The sequence below is a fragment of the Lithobates pipiens genome, unplaced genomic scaffold (assembly GCF_037356315.1).
Source record: "Lithobates pipiens isolate NorthernLeopardFrog02 unplaced genomic scaffold, aLitPip1_a1.2 Scaffold_19, whole genome shotgun sequence".
NCBI lineage: Eukaryota > Metazoa > Chordata > Amphibia > Anura > Ranidae > Lithobates > Lithobates pipiens.
The window spans coordinates 27536748-27560244 of record NW_027507764.1 but is presented as its reverse complement, the minus strand read 5'-3'; positions in this window follow the sequence as shown (position 1 = coordinate 27560244).

Here is a 23497-nt window from a genome sequence, read left to right as displayed (position 1 = left end):
TTCAATTTTCTAAATCGCGATTGCACCCCATTATCTCCCCGATGAGGATCTGGACACTTTGACATGTGAAATTACATTTTCTTCCACAACATCCACATCACCTAAAAATAAACAAAAACACACACCATGTATTATAAATGTGCAGGCATCTATCTATTACCTGAAGCTGTGGTCTCATACACTCACCTGTTGTGGTGACTATTTTGCCAATTTCCAAAATGTCTCCCATCTCCTCCTCTGCTTGTGTTTTAGGGATTTCCCCTTCTTTCAGAGGTGGGGGGTCCTTGGTGTCCTCAGATGTCCCGAGTCTTTTCAAATGTGAATTCAAAAAAGGAATACTTAGCACACAGATATTTGAGGGCAGAAATAGGAATATGAAACATTGCTTGGAAGTGTCCTACAATTGTCTTTTTTGGCAGAGTTCCAAGCTGAAAACATTATTTTTTCCCTTTCTAAAGCTGGAATACTTACCTGTTTTGTGCAAGTTTCACAGATGGAGACACCCCTATAGTATCCACTGGAGCATGTGTGTGGGACCCCCTAATAAAAGGGTGTTCTGGTGTCCCGCACTAGTGCTCCTGCGTCCAGATGTGTAAACAGCTGCTGAGTGTCCTCTCCTATACACGGAATCAAGTTTGCATTTCATTTTAGTTTCAAACCCATCTAGACAACAAACTTCTTTTAATAGACATAGGCCTGAACAAATGTAGTTAACTGCATCTGCACAAAACATTGTATTTTAGTGGGCGAACGAACGATGTTTCCTACGAATGATTAATGTGCCTATGAACATGAAAGTTGCCATTTTAAACTATACAACCGTAAAGAAAAGCACATGGAGCAGCATGCAAGTAAAAATAATAAGAAGAACACACGACAACACACAACAACTACTTGCTTTTTTGAAGAACTCTCTTGATCTTTCTGTACTGATCGTGCTCCCTCAATTTCAGGTCTAACCAGCGTTTCCTCAATTGATCCTTGGATCATCGTACCCCAAAATTCCTGTGCAGACTCTTCACAACTTTAGTCATGATCTTGGCCTTTCTTATATTTGGGTTTGGATACAGTCCATACTTCCCATCATAGTCGGCTCTCTTTAAGATGTCCACCATCTCCATCATCCCTACAAAGGACATATTTGAGGTCTTAAATCTCCTGCGGGATCAGGACGTTTCTAGCTCCGGGCTTTCGTCATCCTCGTTGCTGAAATTATCACTGCTGTGTCTCTGCCATGTGCTCTCTCCACTGCGCCGAAAGAGAAGGGGAGGGGAATAGACTAGAAAGAACATCAGGGGCAGGTGGAGTTTCATGCATGCGCAGTGTATATAAAGCGTAAAACGCATGCGCCATACGTACGATCTGTGAGCAGAGGACGAAGTAACGGAAGCAACAATTGTTCTAACGAAGGTACATTTTGAACTTGGTAGATCACTGGCCTATACTGCTTATAGATTGAGGCTTATACTGGGTCAAGATTAGGAGAGTTTAGCCTGACATTAGGGTTTGTCTTGTGTTGTGTCTTGCAGAGAAAATGGATGGGTTCAAAGACCACAGCTTTCTCCCAATCTTCATAGACAAGTACAGGAGCTACCCTGTCTGTGGCAGGTGAAACATCCACAATATAATAACAAATTAAAGAGGCAGGCAGCGCATGGCAACCATCCCCTATTTAAAAGCCAAAATTGGTGGCCTGAGGAGCACATATTTTAGGAAGCGCAAGAAGGTCCAGGATTCCATGAGATCAGGAGCAGCAGCAGATGATATTTATGTCCTCAGGCTGTGGTACTATGAGAGACTGCATTTTCTGTCAGACCAGACTGAAGTCAGGGAATCACTCTCCACTCTTCCTTCCACCCTTCCTTCCATGCTTTTTTCGATGCTTCCTTCCAACCCAGCTGAGGCTTCGGATGTCCAACCTGGGTCTTCCAGCCAGGAAGAAGTGCAGGAGCCCAGATTGAGTCAGGTATAGCATTGTTCTAAATTCTGGTCAAAAAGTGTATGATGTTTACTAGATGTTATTATTGATCACTAATTGCTGATTTAATAAAGTGGTTTACATATCAATAGACAGTAGTAGCCAAAAATAATTGGGACAAGAATGAAAAATGCCGGGGTCAGAATGATAGTCTTTTCTATTTGTTAACATTTAATTTGGAACAGTCATGAGCTGAAAATTGTGTGATTGATGAACCAAAAACTATGTCCCTTTTTCATACACAGGAAGACCTCAGCCAGGAGGAGGATGTGGAATGTGGCAGCCAGGAGGAGGCAGGGGTTAGTGCCAGCCAGGAGGTGGCCAGGCCTAGGAGACTCACAGAATCCCAGGTCCCATCCCTCCGCCTTCCAACCAAAAGACCCAGGAAGGGGAGGAATGTGGAGGAGTCAGCATTCAGGCTGATTGGGGAGGCTTCTGCTGCCGTCAGAACCACCCCCATGCTTCAAGAGGCCTTTGCCTCCATGGCTGCATGCAAACTGCAGGACATGGGGGAGGGGCAATGCCTCTTGTGTGAGGAAATCATGTACCTCACACTAAATAAGGGGTTGAGGGGACAACTCACCAACAAAACCCACCTGTGTAAGATGGACCATCCACCTCTTCCTCCTCCTGCCACACCTCCAACACCAGAGCCACAGCCTGGATGTAAGCCTGGAAAGAAGAGTGTAAAGAAGACAAGAAAGTGATGGCCTGGGTTCAGTCTGGTCTGACAAAAGATGCAGGCTCTTGTATGACCACAGCCTGTGGACATGTGTGTATCTGCTGCTGTTTCTGATCTCTTGGACTTCTGGACCCGATTGTACTCCCTTATATATGGACTCCTCAGGCCACCAATTTAGCCTTATAATAGTTGATGTCTGCCCTGGGGGCCAAAGGCTTCGCCAATTTCAGCTGTTTCTCCAGCGTTGCCTTCCTCTTTATTTGGTTATGACCCCTAATAAAGGTTTTTTTTTTTTTAAGAAATACTTGCCTATGTGTTTTACTTCAAAAAGGACAGTTTGTGAGTAGGCAGGTACATTTCTAAAATACAATGTGAAATTAACAAGGGACACCAACACAAAACAATCTCCTTGAGGTTAAAAAATACAAGATAATAATGGTGTTGTGGTAACTTGACGCACAAAACTCACAAAAAAATTATGGAGATCAACCCAAAAAATACAGGAGAGCTTGATTAAAAAAACAACCACAAAATAATTAAAAATCTAAAAACATAAAAATAAAAAAAATATTTGGGAGATCTGACGAATAAAAATGTTATATTCATGAAATCACGAGAAATAATAAAGAAAGACGTTTGTGAGAAATCTGTGTGAATATGGGCAGCAAAACAATTTCATTCTTCTAGCATTATAAAGAAGAGAATGTGCTGCATTAAACAATGTAAAACATTGCAGCGTGACGAATGTGCCATATCCATTACGAACGCTAGTTTTAACGGACCGAGCGATTCCGTCTCAGAATTTACGCAAACGGATTTTGTTGTTGGAAAATTTTAGATCCAGCCCTCAAAATGTGTGCGTCAGAAATTCCGATGGAAAAAGTCCGATAGAGCCTACACATGGATAGAATTATTATTGATCTGTGTTCCGTCAGTTACCATGGTTTATGGGCATACTAGTCGTCTAGCGCCCCTCCACTGTAAGGTATATTTAGCCTTCTCCAAAATGGCCACCAGTAAAGCCTGAGGAAGGAGCACGCATGCTTCAAACATGAAGCACCGCCTGCTGACTCCGTTCCCAGAAGTGACGTCATCACAGAGCATCACCGATCCACACTCCAGCTCTCCAGAGGCGCTGAAATCTAACAGTACAGCTGTATAAAGCTGGACAACTGATTGCCTCCGCCAGCCAGTGATGCCCAGCACTATCCCGGAACAGTGCGGGTGAAAATTGTAGTACATACACCCATGCCTGAAAATGTTGCTCGTTTGTGAGGGTTTTTTATCTTACCTTTTACTATTAAATAGTTAAAACCTGCTGCATTTAGAGGGTGACCGTTCTTTATCTTGTACTTTTATTAGATATAAAAATGAACTTTCTCTTTTTTTATGATCACATGTTCTGTGTTTTCAGCTGCATAAGAGCTTGGGGAGGAGAAACAGCAGCACATTGAACCCAGTGAATGGCTGTGTGGATGGAGGGGGCATGTCAGCACAAGTCTGATCAATAGAGGAGAACAGGCTGAGTTCCCAGCGCAGCTAGAGAACTGACCACACTGTGCTATCATGCTATCACACAAAGGAAGCAACACAAATAAAACAGAATACATTTTTCATACCAGTACATGGTACAGCACGGGTGCATATCAGGAATATAAAATGTTGGGCTAACATATTCTTTAACCCCCCCCCCGCTACCTGGGAGAGCATATAACCCACGGTCGATATCTGTTTTGAGAATGTTTGTATGTAGTCATTCCACTATGTCTTCATTGTAATGAGTACTGTTTGTGATTGACCAGTCCTGTATATCGTTTTTCCAATAAAGACCAACCTTGTTGTTAAAAAAAAAAAAACATATTCTTTAAACAAATGGCAACATTTGTTTTCTTACAGCTCCTGATTATTGAGCTTATATTCTGGGCACTGGATCCAAATCACCAGAAGATAACGCTAAGAACCTACCAAAGGGCCATGGTGAGTTCAAGCCACCTAGATTGTTCTCTCATTCAAGCAAATAAAACAATTAAGTAGAGTAAAGTGAAAATTTCTTCTGCGCTACTATATAAGTTAATGCACGTGTGAATAGTTGCTGCTTAACAAGCTTAGACCTCTTGATATAATGACAAGTACAGTGAGGAAATGCATCAAGGCGGAGCCTGTGACATCATTACATCCATCTAGGAAGCAGTTCACGAGCCGCTGGGGACACAGGGCCGAGGATCTGCGGAAGTTTCAGTGATCCAGGGATTGTCAATCTTTATCATACAAGCACTTTACCTGCATGCACCAGGACAGTGCATCTGTAAATGTGAGTTCTTTACTGCGGTTTTATTAAAAGTTGTTTTTAAACTGTAAAAATGTTGAGTTTTTTTCCTGCCCTTATGACATATAATTATGAGGAACAGCATCTGAGTGATTGGAAGTTCTTATGAGGATAGCGGAACAACAGATGGCTGGATTTATACCCCTGAATAGGGATGAGCTGAACATCCCCCTGTTCAGTTTGCAGCAGAACATGTGAACAGGCAAAAAATGTGTTCGACACATGCGAACACCGTTAGCGGGACACAAACATGTAAAATCAAAAGTGCTAATTTTAAAGGCTTATGTGCAAGTTATTGTCTTAAAAAGTGTTTGGGGACCTGGGTCCTGCCCCAGGGGACATGTATCAATCCAAAAAAAGTTTTAAAAACTGACGTTTTTTCAGGATTAGTGATTTTAATAATGCATAAAGTGAAACAATAAAATACATTTCTAAAGGAAAAAAAAGTAATTTAAAAGTACTCATGGCTATAATGAATTGTCGGTCCTGGCAATACACATAAAAGTTCATTGATAAAAACATCATGGGATTCCCCCACAGGGGAACCCCCCGAACCAAAAAAAAAATGAGTGGGGGTCCCCCCAAATTCCATACCAGGCCCTTCAGATCTGGTATGGATTTTAAGGGGAAACCTCCCAAAAATCCATACCAGACCCTTATCCGATCACGCAACCTGGCAGGCCACAGGAAAAGAGGGGGAGATGAGAGAGCGCCCCTCCCTCCTGAACCATACCAGGCCACATGCCCTCAACATTGGGAGGGTGCTTTGGAGTAGCCCCCCAAAGCACCTTGTCCCCATTTTGATGGGGAGAAGGACCTCATCTCCACAACCCTTGCCGGGTGGTTGTAGGGGTCTGTGGGCGGGGGGGCCAGATCCCCAGATCCCGCCCCCCGTGTGAAATGGTAACGGGGTACGTATGTACCCCTACCATTTCACACAAAAAAGTGTGAAAAAAGTCCTTTATTGAAAAAATGTAAAAATAAAAATGTCCCACGAAGTCTTCTTCTTCTCTGACGGACTGAAAAAGAAAAAAAAAAGCAGCAAGCTGCCTACGATCTGCCTCCATGGGAGGCACCCGCCATAATGACCGACCTCTCAAGTGGCAGTTCTTTTATAACTGAGGGGACAAGGGACAAGGTGCTTTGGGAGCTATCCCAAAGCATCCTCCCAATGTTGAGGGCATGTGGCCTGATACGGTTCAGGGGGGCGTGCTCTTTTGCCCCCCCCTCTTTTCCTGCGACCTGCCCAGTTGCTTGCTCGGGTAAGGGTCTGGTATGGATTTTTAGGGGGACCCCCACACATTTTTTTTTTAAATTTTGGTTCAGGGTTCCCCCATGGGGGAACCACATGCTGTTGAATGAATGAATGAATGAAATACTTGTATAGCGCACAATGCGAACTGAATCGCTAGGCTGTTCTTATCAATGAAGTTTTACGTGTATTGCCGGGACCCACAATTCATTATAGCCGAGAGTAGTTTTAAATTACTTTTTTCCTTTAGAAATGTGATTTTGCTCTCGGACTGTTCTAAACACGGGAAACATGCGCCACTTTACAGGCATACTATAGACACCCCCCAGGTATGAAATTTAAAGTAATATTACACTTTTATTGTTTCACTTTAAGCAATATTAAAATTACTGCTCCCAAAAAAACTGCTCTTTTTAAAACTTTTATTTGCATTGATACATGTCCCCTGGGGCAGGAGCCTCACCCCCCCAAACACTTTTTATGAAAATAACTTGCATATAAGCCTTTAAAATTAGCACTTTTGATTTCTCCCATCGATTTTTAAAGGGTGTTCCGCGGCTTTCGAATTTGCAGCACCCAAAATTGTTCGCTATTCAGCAAACAGTCGAACACCCAATGTTCGAGTCGAACTTACATATGACTTGAACATCTTTACCCCTGAAGGAAAGGTGCCATTAGACCCTATTGTAGGTCTTCATATGAGATGAGAACATATAGAGACTGGGGGAGGACCCGGTGGTGTGCTTGACCACTTATTTTGGATTTGTCACTTATGAAGATATAGACACGTGCACTGAGAAGAGTTTTTCTCTTGGATTTAATGTCTTGAATCTATTAGCAACAGTCAATTTACATGTATATATATGGACATTATTTTTGCACATTGATAGATTATATAGACTTTTAATTATGTTCACCTAATTGACTCATTAATACACCTGCTGTTCAGCTGGGCGTGGTTGTGCTTCACCATTTTAATTAAGTAAAGTTCTGGGACCCAGTGGATTTGTGGATACTGGTCACTGAATCATTTCCCACAGTTATAATATTCTGTGGACCTAAAATATTCAAATTTCTATTAATTCTGACCTGCACTCATTCTAGAACAGGAAATCTACAAAAAATCCACCTAGATTGTACTAAGCCATCTATTGGACCCTCCATGTTCCATACATAATATATCAAAGTGATCACTTACCTGTGTATACCGATACAGATTAAGTAACTGGGCCAACGCCTGATTTGTATTGCGAGTGCTGTCACCAATAAAACCAAGCACTTCTCCACGTCCTTCGCAGTAATAGTTAGGAACTTCCTTTTCTCCAGACAATATCTTTATGGCATATCCCAAAGTTTTCATTGGATCATTACATGTACTAAATATATGATAGCCCAGGGTAACATTGGGCAGAATTTCGAGGTCATTGTTAATCTGATTTACAAGTGCCATCATTGCCAAGATGCTTTTGTACTCCTCAATGTCAGGACTGCAGGATATTGAGAGGTTTTCATACCATAACCATAATAATTAAAAGTTAAACGGCAATTGCAGACAACATAAATTACGCACAGTAAACTGCTAATGATATCTGGTAAACATGGTAACTTTTCAAATTTGGAAATCTCTATTGCTCAGTGACCTGGGGGTGCGGGAGGAACAGTGCTGGAAGAGAGGTGCAGGAGGTGCATGGATGAACAGTGCTGGAAGAAGGGTGCAGAGGTGAGCAGTGCAGAAAGAGGGGTGCAGGAGGTGAGCAGTGCTGGAAGAAGGCTGCAGGAGGGGCAGGTTTGGGCAGTGCTGGAAAAGGGTTGCAGGAGGTGCAGGGATGAACAGTGCTGAAAGAGGGGTGCAGAGGTGAGCAGTGCTGGAAGAGGGTGCTAGAGGTGCAGAGGTGGGCAGTGCTGGAAGAGAGGTGCAGGAGGTAGCAGTGCTGGAATAGGGGTGCAGGAGGTGAGCAGTGCTGAAAGAGGGGTGCAGGAGGTGCAGAGGTGAGCAGTGCTGGAAGAGGGGTGCAGGAGGTGAGCGGTGCTGGAAGAGGGGTGCAGGAGGTGCAGAGGTGAGCAGTGCTGGAAGAGGGCGCAGGAGGTGCACAGGTGGGCAGTGCTGGAAGAGGGGTGCAGGAGGTGAGCAGTGCTGGAAGAGGGGTGCAGGAGGTGAGTGGTGCTGGAAGAGGGGGGCAGGAGTTGCAGAGGTGAGCAGTACTGGAAGAGGGTGCAGGAGGTGCAGAGGTGGGCAGTGCTGGAAGAGGGGTGCAGGAGGTGAGCAGTGTTGGAAGAGGGGTGCAGGAGGTGTGCAGTGCTGGAAGAGGGGTGCAGGAGGTGCAGAGGTGAGCAGTGCCTGAAGAAGGGTGCAGAGGTGAGCAGTGCTGGAAAAGGGTTGCAGGAGGTGCAGAGTTGAGCAGTGCTGAAAGAGGGTTGCAGGAGGTGCAGAGGTGAGCAGTGCTGTAAGAGGGTTGCAGGAGGTGCAGGGGTGGGCAGTGCTGTAAGAGGGTTGCAGGAGGTGCAGGGGTGGGAAATGCTGGAAGAGGGGTGCAGAGGTGAGCAGTTGTCAGGGCTGGGCTCAGCCCTTCCTTTTCAGAGTTGGCCACTTAGCTGTCGGCTAATTTCCAGCTCCTATCTCTCCACAGTTACTCGGCTGTTGATGATATCCTGCTCGTCAGTCATGCCTACTTAAGCCGTTCAGCCCAGTGGATCTCTGCCTTCACCTCTGCACCCCCCTGCTCTTCTGTCCTATCACTGTAACTCCCTGCACAACTGCCCCACCTCTGTACCCCCTGCTCATTTGTCTCACCGCTGCAACCCCCTGTACACCTGACCCACCTCTGTACCCCCTGCTCTTCTGTCCCACCACTGTAACCCCCAGTACATCTGCCCCACCTCTGTACCCCCTGCTCATCTGTCTCACCACTGTAACCTCCTGCTCATCTGCCCCATTAATGTTCCCCCTTTCTCATCTGCCCCACCCCTGTACCTCCATGCACATCTGCTCCACCACTGAACCATCTTCTCATCTGTCCTAAGGGTGAACTTATCTGCTCATCTTCCCCTCCACTGTAACCCTCTTTCTCTTCTGCCCCACCACTGTAACCCCCTTCTCATGTGTTCCACCCATGTACCTCCTTTCTTCTCTGCACCCCTTGGCACATCTGTCCCACCTCTGTACCCCCTGCTCCTCTGCCCCACCGCTGTAACCCCTTGCTCATCTGTCCCACGATGTACCTCCTTTCTCCTCTGCCCCAACACTAAACCCCCGCTCATCTTTCCCACCACTATAAGCCCCTTCTCATCTGGCCCAACACTGAACACCCCTGCTCATCTGCTCCATCACTGTACACCCCTGCTTTCCTGTCCCACTGCTGAACCTTCTTTTCATCCCTCCCACCACTGTACCTCCTGCACATCTGCCCCACCACTGTAACCCTCCTGCTCATCTGTCCCATCTATATACCCATTTTCTCATCTACCCCACCATTGTACCTCCCTGCACATCTGCTCCACCGCCATATACCCATGCTCTTCTGTCTTACTGCTGAATGACCTTCTGATCAGTCCTAACACTGAACCAATGTGCTCATCTACCCCACAACTGTAACCACTGTACCAATGTACCTCCTGCATATCTGTTTCACCTCTGTACCCCCTGCTCTTCTGCCCCACATCTGTTCCTCCTGCTCTCCTGCCCCACCACTGTCCCCCCTGCTCTCCAACCCACCACTGTAACCCCTGCTTATCTGCTCCACTGCTTTTCTGCCCCAACACTGAACCCTTTCTCATCTGGCCCATCACTGTACCCCCTTCTCATGTCTTCCACCACTGTACCTCCCTGTACACCTGCCCCACCGCTGTGCCCTTCTGTTTTTCAGTTCCATCTCTGAACCCCTCCTACTCATCTGTTCCACTCATCTGCTTAACCAATACAATTGGTTAATTTCATCTAATTGGGTGTGTCTTGTTAGGCAATTAGCAGGTGTTCTCAGTTAATTAACCCCTTTGATGCTAATCTCATTCCTATTACTTCTAATATATCTTTGAAAGGTGTTTTTATTTTATTTTTTACCCAAATCTTTCAATACAATACAAAGAAAAGAGAAGTGTTCCTAAACCAAATAAATTAATATTTTCAGATCTTGATCTTTAAAGGTGACCATACACTGCAATCAGTTAGATCTTAAATTAGATTTAGTGCAAGAGCCTGTTTGATTTCCTATAATTTGAATTAATTGTTCAAGTGCGTCTTCCTATTACCTATTTTGCCTAAATATCAAGATGTGGGGAGGCATGGCGAACCGTGGAGCTGATGGCTGCACATTAACACAGCTCCACTCCACAGCGGGCCATAGGAGCACATTAAAGCCGCACAGGGATTTGGAATTGGCCGATATCGGGCTCCAGAACTGCGGGCACAGCTACAGATGCCATCCAGGAGATGCAGGGACAAAAGTAAGCCGGGGAAAATGACAGATTTTTTTCACCCAGCCACACTGCTTCTAAGTCCAAAATGGTGCTGATGGCCCTGCAGGTTCTGCAAGCCCCGCACATGTCTCGTCCCAGAAACCGGCTCTACATCCAAGCATAATCTACACCCCCAATCTGGTCAAAAGCCGGGAGTACACTCAAATATATCCTCCTCATCCAGCCCAGCTAAACACAGGCAGAAGATGCATGACTCAACTACCACAGCAGAGGTGAGCTGTTTTGAATCTTCCCTAGATGACACCAGGGAACTACAAGATTCCATATCTGACTTTCCCACATTGAACCAACCAGTCCTAGACATCACACTAAAGGTCATGCTGGTGTCCCTAAGATCCACTATACATGCTGGCATACTGTCTCTTGCCCAGCAGTTCAAATCAGAAATAAATGCAGTGACTGATAGAGTTTCACATGTGGAGTCTAAGATGGGAGAGTTTGCATCCATCTTTAATGAGCTGGTTGATGCTCATGAGAGAGATGATGAGATGCCCTGGATGAAGGCCAAATTATCCAAGCTAGAAGATATGTCGAGGAGAAATATCATTAAGATACAGGGGATCCCCAAATAAATAAATTATAAACCGCATCCACAGATTGGCAAACCCAAAATGCATACCAGCTCATTTTCCCAGAGATACCATTGCCAAAATTCACTTTTATCATGTCAAAGAACAATTCATGAAAAACACCAAAATCTCGACATAAATTGTCACAAAGCCTGCAGGAATTAACGTTTTATGCTGATCTCTAGGGATGAGCCGAACAGCCCTCGGTTCGGCTCACACCAGAACCTGCGAACAGACCAAAAATTCGTATGAACTTTGGAACCCCATTAATGTCTATGAGACTCGAACGTTAGAAATCAAAAGTGCTAATTTTAAAGGCTAATATGCAAGGTATTGTCCTAAAAAGGGTTTGGGGACCCGGCTCTTGCCCCAGGGGACATGTATCAATGCAAAAAAAAAAGTTTAAAAACGCCCGTTTTTTTGGGAGCACTGATGTGAAATATTCCTTTAAATATCATGCCTGGGGGGTGTCTATAGTATGCCTGTAAAGCGGCACGTGTTTGCCGTGTTTAGAACAGTCCCTGCACAAAATTACATTTCTAATGGAAAAAAAGTTATTTAAAACTGCTTGGGGTTTTAATATAATGTCTGGTTCCGGCAATACGGATGAAAATCATTGAGAAAAATGGCATGGGTAGCCCCCCCCTGCCCATTGCCAGCCCCTTTAGGTCTTGTACGGATATTAAGGAGAACTCCGTACCCAAATTAAAAAAAGGAAAGGTGTGGAGCCCCCAGGCCCTATATACTCAGAACAGCAGTATACAGGCGGTGCAAACAAGACAGGGACTGTGTAGGTTTGTTGTGTTAAGTAGAATCTGTTTGTAATTTTGAACTGGTACATTTTTTTTCAAATAACAATTTATTTATTTTTCGTGGTCGCAAGACAAAAATAATAGTACAGGTATACAGCAATACGGCTCCCAAAATATGCGGGGCCCAGTACAAATAGACAGTGCAAGGTAACACAGCATTAGGGGGTGAAGCAATATTAGGCAATCCGACCGAGGGTGCGCAGCCTGACGGAAGACATTGCAGGTCAGCCATCCGTGCTAGCAATCAAAAGGCCACCCAAGGTTTGCTGTCCGGCTCAAATGCCTGATTCATAACATAGCAAGGACCATTGAATTGGTACATTTTTAAAGTGTAGCTCCAGTCAAAAAAATCTATTTTTAAGTTTTTTGGAAAACATAGGGAAGGGTTATCACCCCTGTATAATTTTTTTGGGCCGTCTGTCTTTTTTCATCTCACTTCCTGTTGTCTCCTTCCATTTGCAAGTAGGAGACATATGTAAGTTGGATGTTTGAAAGTAGGGGCCTGCCCTATATGCTCTGCAGAAATATGGGCCTAAGGTGTTGGTGTAGCCACAACACTGTAAGCCCTCAAAGTGACTCTTGGTGGGCGCTTGAACACCCTGCTGTGAACTATTATATCAAGAATTGTAATTACATGCCATTGTTGAACAGTGGTAGAAAAATTGGGCCTTTGGTGGTGGTGGTGCCACAACACTGTAAATCCTCACAGTTACTCTCGGCGGGTGCTGGAATGGGCCCTGCTGTGAAATATTATATCAAGAATTGTAATTACATGCACCTGTTACACAGGGGCTAAAAAATTGGGCCTTAGGCACTGGTGCCACAACACTGCAACACTTCACAGAAACTCTAGTTGGAGAGCAGGAATGAGCCCAGCTGCAAAGCATTGCATCAAAGATTGTAATTAAACGCCCCTGTTAAACAGGGGCTGAAAAATCGGGCCTTAGGCACTGGTGCTGGTGCCACGACACTGCAACCCCTCACAGATACTCTAGTTGGAGTGCAGGAATGATCCCTGCTGCAAAGTATTGCATCACAAATTGTAATTACACGAGGGGCTGAAAAATTGGGCCTTAGGCACTGGTGCTGGTGCCATGACACTGCAACCTGTCACAGATACTCTAGTTGGAGTGCAGGAATGAGCCCTGCTGCAAAGTATTGCATCAAAATTGTAATTACACGCCCCTGTTAAACAGGGGCTGAAAAATTGGGCCTTAGGCACTGGTGCCACGACACTGCAACCCCTCACAGATACTCTAGTTCAGTGATGGCGAACCTTGGCACCCCAGATGTTTTGGAACTACATTTCCCATGATGCTCATCCACTCTGCAGTGTAGTTGAGCATCATGGGAAATGTAGTTCCAAAACATCTGGGGTGCCAAGGTTCGCCATCACTGCTCTAGTTGGAGTGCAGGAATGAGCCCTGCTGCCAAGTATTGCATCAAAAATTGTAATTGCATGCCCCTGTTAAACAGGGGCTGAAAAATTGGGCCTTAGCCACTGGTGGCGGCACCCAGTACCAAAAATGTTTTTCCAAGCTATCAGCAGGATCATTGAGGAGGAAGAGGATAGTCAGCATAACAGGATTGTCACTCAGCATCAGCATAGGCAGTCTTGAAGGAGTAAAGAAGAAACAAGTAAAGAATTGGATCTATCTAGCGAGGCAAATCGCCAGAGACATAGAGCAACCATTGGTCCACGTCATTACATCCTCTGGTCTATTTGATGTTTTGGAGGTGCCAACATTCCTCCGAGCGAGATTATGCTTTTTTTCTAATGTTCATATGTACTCTCGCATAGATTTGTTCCTAGTGGATACATTTATTTTCCTTCTGGAGGAAACACAAATACTGAGGTATGGGCCTGGAGGACCACCTGTTATTTGGAATGGGGACGTGTTTCCTGTCCGGAGGGATGAGCCCAAGGTCTCAGAGGCTGTCCTGGAAGACAACTGGAGAAAAGATCTTAGCCTATAGAGACGGAAAGCTCAATAGGTACAACCTAACCTGGTCCTTCTGGGTCTCGAAATACAATCAGACTTAAAACTGATGAAGAAGTTGTATATCTGTTGGTATACCAAATATGTTTCTGCTCTTTTTTGCTTTTCTCTGCAATATCATATCATTTCATATGACATCCTTGCCTATTGCTGTGGTTATGTATACTTTAATGTAAGGGTTATGGACATTACTGTGGTTCTGTTCCAGAGCCATCTAGTGACCAAATATGGGTAACGCACCTGTATATGATTACCTCAGATCAACCTAAAGACTTGTACAGGAAGTGACTGTTGTTTGGATTCAGAAGGTTGACCTTGTTACCCAGGAGTCTTTGTGACCTACCCATGAACACTCTCTTATGCAGTGCATGCTGGGTAGGGGATAAAAGGGACTGGAGCGGCCATTTTTAGGTCTTTTTGGGGATCACGTTGCCTGCCTGTGCGGATCTATGAGGAGGCTTCCCGGAGACAGCGGCCTGCAGCCATCGCGGAACATCAGCCTGTTTGTTTGTAAAGTGACCTGACGGAGCCTGAAAGACGGTGACCGGATTGAGAAGAGCCAGAGACACTCAGTGGAGAATCGGAGAACCGGATTGATTCAGCGGAGCGATACAGAGCGTATGGCCCAGCTGACGGAGAGGCAAGCTACAGTCACCGGATCAAAGTGATCACGCGGAACTCCAATCCAGTTGGTGAGCGTGTTACAGCCCACCGTTTGCTAATTTTTGCACACAGTTAGACTCACACACAGGCCTCTCTGGAATCTGTGGTTCCACGGAGGAGTAACAGAGCAAATGACATTGAGCAGGCTCGAGGCCTATCTACCTTGGCGCCTCAAGCATTGTAAATAAGTTATTGGAGTTACACCAGGAGCATTTCAGCTTAACCCTCCATAGACTTTGGATTACAAATAGCAAAGGAGTGACTTTAGCTAGCGAAGAAAGAAGACCCCGGATAAAGTACTTTATGTGAGGCCTCACATATAGCCTTTAAAGCAGGGAACTCCCAGGTTTATATACATAAATATACATTTTATATTGTTTTATATTGAAATATATTGTGCTGTCGTCCTATGTTGGGATGACAGCACAATTTCTGTAATCACCTGTTTAAATATTTTTGCAGTAAAGATATTTCTGGTTAAGTATCCAGTTGTGTGGCGTACTGTTTTTTCCCCACCAGGTGGAGCCAGAGGATACTGACGGTATAATACAGGTACTTTGCATTGTCTTATATTGTACTGTATTAAATTGCACCACAGCTGTGCCAAGGGGATTGAGTCAAGTTAGTTGGGTTTCTTGGTAGAGTGCAGGCCCAATTTAAACCAACAGTTGCTTCGGGGGTCAGTGCTACACTTATATACTGTTCATATGACCTTTCAGGTAGATTTCTGGTTCACATACTGGCAACCAGTGAAATATTGTTACTCATCATTACTTCTGTAAAAATGTTAAACATTGAATATGTTGATTATCAATACAAAGTAATATAGTAATTTAGTTGGTAAACTTCAAGAAAAACTATTTGTAAAAAAATAAAAAATAGTGCATGACCATCTTAAGTTCAAAATGTGGAATGTAGATGTGCCATGACCCACTTGTATTTTCCAAACAATATTTTTTTGGCCATTATACATGGCGCATAACAAGGCAAGTGCAGAGGGATTTGAAGTCTTGTCAGTTTTTGGGGATGTCTGCACTTATGATAGGGCGAAGACACCTCCCAAATTTTGCCGGTTCCTCTTTCAAATTTATTCACTTCCTGTCACATAGCCAAACAGGAAGTGAGGGTAAAACCCTACCAACGTCTTTCCTTGGGGACACACAGGTCAACCTAACTGGTGTCCCCATTAGGCAAATTGCACTCTAGCACTTTCCTGTGTACACCCCAAATTATTAGGTATCTTGGACTTTGGTGTTTATTTACTAAAGGCAAATCCACTCTATACTACAAGTGCAGTCTCTGGAGATCCGAGGGGGACATGCAAGAAAAATAAAAAAACAGCATTTTTGCTTCTACATTATTGGATGATAAAATCAGCAGAGCTTCCCCTCAAATTTACAGCAACTCCACTTTCAGTGCACTTGTAGTGCAGAGTGGATTTTCATTTGGTTCTCAACCCTGTTCTTAAGTATCCATGGCCATGTTTGCAGGTTTTCCTTCCTCTTGCACGGCTTGCACGGGTGCTTTAAATCAGAGTCAATGGCTTGGTATTTTGGACAGCTATTTTTAAAGAAATTCCCAAAACATGTCCTGTTGGGGGTACTTGAGGACTGAAGTTGAGAACAGCTTTTAGACAAATCACACATTTTTGTTTTGCCATGCCAATCAGCCTATTTAAACTGCAGGTGGGAAATCTGTTCGAGGAAAATTGTTTAGGGGGGGGAGTGTAGGTGACCCCCTGACATGCCACATTTGGCATGTAACTTCTTTGAAGGGGGGAGTGGATACCCTCTTTTTTTGAGGGTTCCAACTCCCACTTCCTCCCGTCACACCGCAGCACCAGAAGGAAGATCACCTCTTTCCCTCCCTCTCAGCAATCATCTGGGACATGTCACAGGTCCCAGATGATTACCCAGCCAGTCACAGCGCGCCGCTTGCACCTGTGCAGTGTGTGCCCGGCTGTGAAGCCACACCCGGGTGCCCACAGTGACAATGTCGGCTCTGCAGAGAGGAGGGGAAGACAAACAGGACGTCGTTCCCCCGCATCGCTGGACCCTGGAACAGGTAAGGGTCCAATTGTTAAAAGTCAGCAGCTGGGGGGGCTCTCTAAGATGGTGGACGTGTGACACCTGGCCTCCGCACAGCTTCTCCAGCCACCAATAGCTCCAGAGGTGAGACACCAGGACTCCTCAACTTCCTCAGGCACTTCATGGGCAAATTGGGGACCAGCAACCCTATTACTGAGCCACACTACCCCCACGGCCCTCCTCCACCATGGATCGCTTCTTGACCAGGCCTCAATCCCCTGTCTCGATTTCTCAGGGTGATCCAGAGGATTATGTCAGCACCCTGATGGTGGAGGACAGATCGCAGCAGGCCATCCCTTCACACACTGCCCCCTCTCCTCAACTGGCCCTGACTCAGGAGATAATGGACCTCAAACTCCAGGCTCTGGCCCAGAAGGGAACAAGAGACATTGCCAAGGAGATGGGGAAGATTTCTAGAGAATTCAGGGGGAAATAAATGCTCTTGGTGAACGCACAGCTACCCTAGAGACAACATTTGATGAGACTTTGCATTATGTACAGGCTCTTGAAGAGGAGAATGCTCTCCTTAAAAACTCAGTATCCCAACTACAGCTCCAGCAGGAGGACCTTGAGGATAGGGAACGACGCCAGAATCTTAGAATCCGCGGAGTCCCTGATACAGTGGCTGACAACAACATTAGGCCTTATCTTTTGGGCCTTTTCAACTTCCTTGCACCTGAAATTGTGGACATTGACTGGTGCCTAGAGCGTGCACATAGGTCCCTGGCCCCTAAACCCCCTGTGGGGGCTAGACCTTGTGACATAGTGGTACGCTTCCACTTTTATGAGAGTAAAGAGACCCTGACCAGGGCCACACGCAATAGATCAGGCATTGACTACAAAGGAGACAAAATTCAACTGTTCAGTGACCTCTCTCTGATCATATTGGCTAAGCGCCGCTCTCTACGGCCCATCACCTCTCACCTTCAGCTGCACAAGGTCCCTTACTGCTGGGGCTTTCCTTTCCGCCTCATTGTTACCCTGGATGGGGTCCAACATGTTCTCCGTGATCTTCAGGAAGGGGATACATTTATCAAACTTCTGGGCCTCCCTCTGCCCCCTGCAAAGGAGGACCAGACTTCACCTGCCACCCCATGATCCCCAATCAGCACCATCCAGGATCTGGACCCGGTGAGAGGAAGATGTTAGAAGGCCTACTCCACACCCCAGCGCTCTCAACGCCCAAAACCATCCACTTGATCTGATGCTGGCCACCCTCCTGCTCCTACCTTCTTTTTGTCCCATTTGGGACCTCGACTATTAGTCGATCCCCTTCAAGGGACCATTGTGTTTTACACCTCGCCTTCCCATGAAGGTGCCCTGCAAAGTTACAGCTATGTTGCTGCTTTTTTTTATTTTGTTTTCTGATTTGTTTTTGAAAGAAACTGCAGTTTATTTATTTTTTATTCTTCTCTGGTTCTCCTGTGGCTGCCCTTGACCAGGTAATCTTGAGGAGTGTTCGAACAGGTTACATTATAGGCAGATCATCGTAGCGGGAAGTCGCGGGTCCCTCACCATGTTGGAGACCGCTATGCTCCCCTATCAGTCCTCAGGCTGCGGTCAAGGATTCCTGAGTAGTTCTTGATGCTCAGGCCTTATTTTGATGTCGTTCCTTTTTTTCTTTTTTTTTGGGCCAAACGGGCCTTTTTGTTTCCACGCTACATACTCTTTCATGGTCCCCTTTTTGGACCGCCTTATGACAGTTCCAGTACTGCTGCTTTATTTTTTCATTTTTATTTTTTCCTTCCTTTTGTTCTTTTTCTTTTTTCTTTTATTGTTGATCATCTCATGATATGTGAACTCTTGGTCAGACTAGGATCTGTCCCCTGGCTACACACATATGCTTTAACTGCTGGGCTACTGCCCATTGTCTTGAATATTTTTAAGCTGAATTGTACTGTTTATTCATGGCTTTGAAACTGTTATCGTATAATTTGAAAGGTTTGAATTCCATAAAGAAAAGATGGATGGCCTTGAAGGAATTCAGGGCCTTTGGTGCGGATGTAATCCTGGTTCAGGAGACGCATTTCTGAGCCGGAGGATCTCTGAAATTCGCTTCCAGACACTTCCCAGTGTCTTTCTTGGCATCTGACTCATCTGGAAGGGCTGGAGTGGCAGTTTTGATTAAACGCTCCTGCCCCCTGCAGATCAAGTCCACCCAACTAAATCCCCATGGCCATTATATAGTTTTGGAGGGCACTTACCTGTATAACCTTATAAGATAATGAATGTATACCCCCCTAACACGGGTCAAATTACATTTCTAACTGAGGTATTTGAATGATTGAACCGTGTGTCACATCATTTTATGATAGTTGTAGGTGACTTTAATGCTGTCCTCTCACCCGCTCGGGATAGGAAATCTCTGTTCCATGCCATGTCCTCTCACGTCTCACAATCACTAGCCACTTGCTTCAGGAAATTGATCTGAAACCACCATTTGTTTGATGCATGGTGGTCTAAACACCCCATAGGTAGGCAGTACCCGTTTTACTCTCCCCCATACGTTGTTTTCCAGACTGGACTACTTTCTGATATCGGCCCCACTGCTTTCCCATATGGTGTCCTCCGACCTGGGCCCTATTACCTGGTCAGACCATGCCCCTCTGTCCCTAGATCTTTGCCTCTCTGCTGCATTTCCCAGGAGATGCCACTGGAGGCTCAATAAATCTCTACTAAAACACCCGAAACTAAGGATAAACTCCTTACCGCTTTAACTGAATACTTTCAACTAAATACAGGTTCCGTGTCCAGCCGGTCTGTCCTTTAGGAGGCCCAGAAGGCATTCTTTAGGGGACATTGCATATCTGTGGGATCTCAGAGAAAAAGGGACTCGGTCCTTCTGAGGTCCTCTCTAATATCTGAACTAGCTGCAGCTTTCTTTGCTCCGCGCCCCACGATGGACCGGCTGTGCACAGAAACCTCCCTACGTAACCGCATTAAGTCCCTAGACCTGTCAAAAATAGATAAAACTCTTCTCTGGGCTAAACATAAATTCTACGAATTTTCAAATAAGCCACATAGGATGTTGGTCTCCAGGCTTGACCCTAGGCCTTCCCTTTCCTTCCCGGACCACTTAAAAGGCACAGATGGGACCCCCACCTACTGCCCGCAGACAATGACCCAAGTCTTTGTCAAATTTTATGATTAACTTTACAACTGCCTTACCCCTGACCAACACAATCCGTTTGATCAGACGGCTTTTGGGATGTTTATGGCCGATCTCTATCTCCCCAAGCTCACTGAGGCTGATGTACAGGCATTGAATACATTACTGGAGAGGAGCTTACTCACACTGTCAAATCCCTTCCATCCCATAAATCACCTGGCCCGGACGCCCATACTCTTACTATAAGACCTTTCTCCTGATTCTTTCAACACATTTGGTATCCCTATATAATTTCCTTCTCCAGGGCCAGCACCCCCACCAACAATTTCTACACTCCTATAGTCATACCCAAACCGGATAAGGATCCCTCGCTCCCAGACAGCTATAGGCTGATTGCACTTCTAAACTCAGAATATAAGCTTTTTACTAAAATTCTGGCTAATCGCCTTTCCCAATTTCTAACTAAACTGATAGATAGCGACCAAGTGGGTTTTGTCCCAACTAGACAGGCGGGGGACAACAGCAGATGAACCATCGATCTCATTGACATGCTGAACAGAGTCCGACGCCCCATCCTGATCCTTAGCCTTGATGCCCAAAAGGCATTCAAAAGATTAAGCTGGCCTTATATGTTTGCGACCCTGACTAAATTTGAACTACAGGGTCCTTTTCTTACGGCCTTGTACTCCCTCTACTCTATCCCCTCCTCTCAGGTCCAATTGGCCTCCTTTACATCCCGTTCGTTCCCCATGTCAAATGGTACCAGGCAGGGATGTCCCCTCTCTCCCCTCCTTTTCATCCTCTGCCTGGAGACTTCAGCTGAGGCCATAAGATCACACCCAGACATACGCGGGGTCCCTATGCGACAAAGGGAATATAAATTGTCTCTTTTTGCTGACGACGTGCTACTGACTCTCACTAACCTCCATGTCTCACTTCCATCCCTACACACTCTATTATCCCAGTCCTATCCGGATACAAAATGAACATGTCAAAAACAGAAGCCCTGCCCTTACATCTCCCTCCTGCAGATCTTCTCTCACTTAGGAACTCGTATCCCTACCGCTGGTGCACTTCTTCTCTCAAATATTTAGGGGTTCAACTTACACCGTCATATTCCACCCTTTACTCAGCCAACTATGTTCCCTTGTTCTCAAAGCCATACTAAATAGATGGAACCCCCTCCCGATATCTTAGATAGGCAAGATTAATGTATTGAAGATGTCTGTTATGCCGAAATTATTGTATTTTTTCGAAACGCTACATGTCCCTATCCCAATGGCTCAATTGAAACTCCTTAAAAGGTGGTTTCTCAATTTTATATGGAAAGACAGGGCTCATAGAGTGGCCAGCTCGGTCATCTTTTCTCCCAGAGGTCAGGGAGGTATGGATGCTCTGGATATTCACAAGTACTACCTGGCTTCCCACCTCCATGTGGTGGTATCCTGGTCTAGTATGCGACCCCCGAATCGATGGACGGAGATAGAGATGGATTCTCTGTTCCTGACTCATCTATGCTCCCTGGTTTGGTATCCTGCATTATTTTCGGATCTCAAGCTCCATGACCTCTGCTTGGGCTCTATGCTGTTCTCACACAGGGTTTGGCCTTCCTGTCACACCAAATTTTCTCTGGCCTCTTCATGTACCCCCTTTCTAATGTACTCTTTAATCCCTTGCTCCCTGATAGTGTCAGGGTTTCTCCCGCACGGAACGGGCAGATGCGCGGGTGCGCGTACGCGATCGCAACGTTCGCGTGCATGCGCGCGGCATGCAGTTTGCCCGTGTGCATGCGCGTTAGCGTGGTTTGGCGCCAGTGGGCCTATTTAAAGGAGGCTGCTGCATCTACTCGGTGCTGTTTGTCTGCAGCTCTGTACCCGAACTACCTGCTATCTGCCTGCTGTTGTAATATCTGACCCGACTACCGTCTGACCTCGCTGACCTCTCCTGCTCTGACCCCGGCCTGCCTGACCTTGCTTGGACTGTACCTCTGTTGCCGAACCTCTGCCTGCCTGCACTTCTCTTCTGCGACCCGGCCCGCCTTACTATTCTTCTGCCGTTCAAGTGTGTTGCACCCGGTCCTTGCTGCCGCTGCCTTGCCTGCTGATCGCTGCCCGCCTGTCTACCATCTTCTCTGCGGTTCCAGCATCCAGAAGTAACCAGCCGCTGCTTCCAGTCAGACACTCCTACCTCGCTGCGCTCATGGGGCCACTGTCTCCATTCCAGTGGTCTCTGAACCAGAGCTGTAAGAGAAGTCTTCTTCCATCAAGTCAGGCTCATCACCAGGTACCTAACAGATAGTCTTTCCCACCCTCGGATGTTTCCTTGGGCTTAGGCGGGCCTGTCCCAACTCCGACATTTTGTGCATCCTGTCACCCGCAAACTTTGCTCATTTCAGGACCTTCAATCTACAAGCCAAATCCCAAATCAGTTGTTATTCTCATATCTCCAAATAACCCACTACTTAGCATCTCTTTCACCCTCATTTACTCTAACCAAACCTACACACTTATTTGTTCCCAGGGTCCATATTAAACACAACTAATATCCGCCATATACCAACTCCTGCAAGAGAATCCACCGCTTTCCTTGGAACCCCACTCATATATGAGTAAATGGTCGCATCTTATACAACAACAAATCCCCCCCCCCCCATGGGCTAAAATTTGGACCTCAACCTCCAAAATATGCCGATGTGTGGTGCAAAGAAAGACAGCATTCAAAGTGTTACTTTTTGGTATAAAACCCCTGAGGTTTTAAACCGTTATGATCCCTCCCTCTCTCCTCTATGTTGGAGCTGTGGTAATTCCAGAGGTACATTATCATATATTGTATATATATATATATATATATATATATTTTTTTTTTTTTTTTTATTCATATGTGAATTGATTACTCCTTTCTGGTTCATGGTCGTATCCTTTCTTCAGCAGAGCTTGGATTTCCCCATCCCGCTAGAACCGATATACCTCCTTCTGGGCCTCCCAATCCCTGGATTGGGAAACGTTTCCAATAAATTGGCCTCCTATGTCTTACTAGCAGCAAAAAGAGCTATTCCTGCATGTTGGTTGTCCAGCTCTCCTCCAAATCAGGCCCAACTTATACAAGCTAATTATGAGATCTGTAGAATGGAGCATATGACAGCCATGGTAGAGGATGCCATTGATAGATTTGGCAAGATATGGGATTCTTGGGTCTGCTCTACATACAGTACTTCTCATTGATATTAACACTAACATCCTACATTTGCTTCCATTTAACTTGTGAAGGTTTCACCCCCAGCTCCCTCTGTGGTATTGTTATGCCACATACACATGATCGAATTGTCCGGCGTACTTAGTCCGGCAAACAATCCGGCGGACTTTCTACCGAACGGACTTGGCCACACACGGACACACAGAAAAAGGAAGTTCAATAGCCAGTAGCCAATAGCTTCCTTTTGGTAATTTGCTTCTGAGCATGCGTCATTCTTAGTCCGCCGGACTAGCATACTGACGAACGTATTGTCCGCTGAAACCCAAGTCCGGCGGAAAGATTGGACTGCAAAAA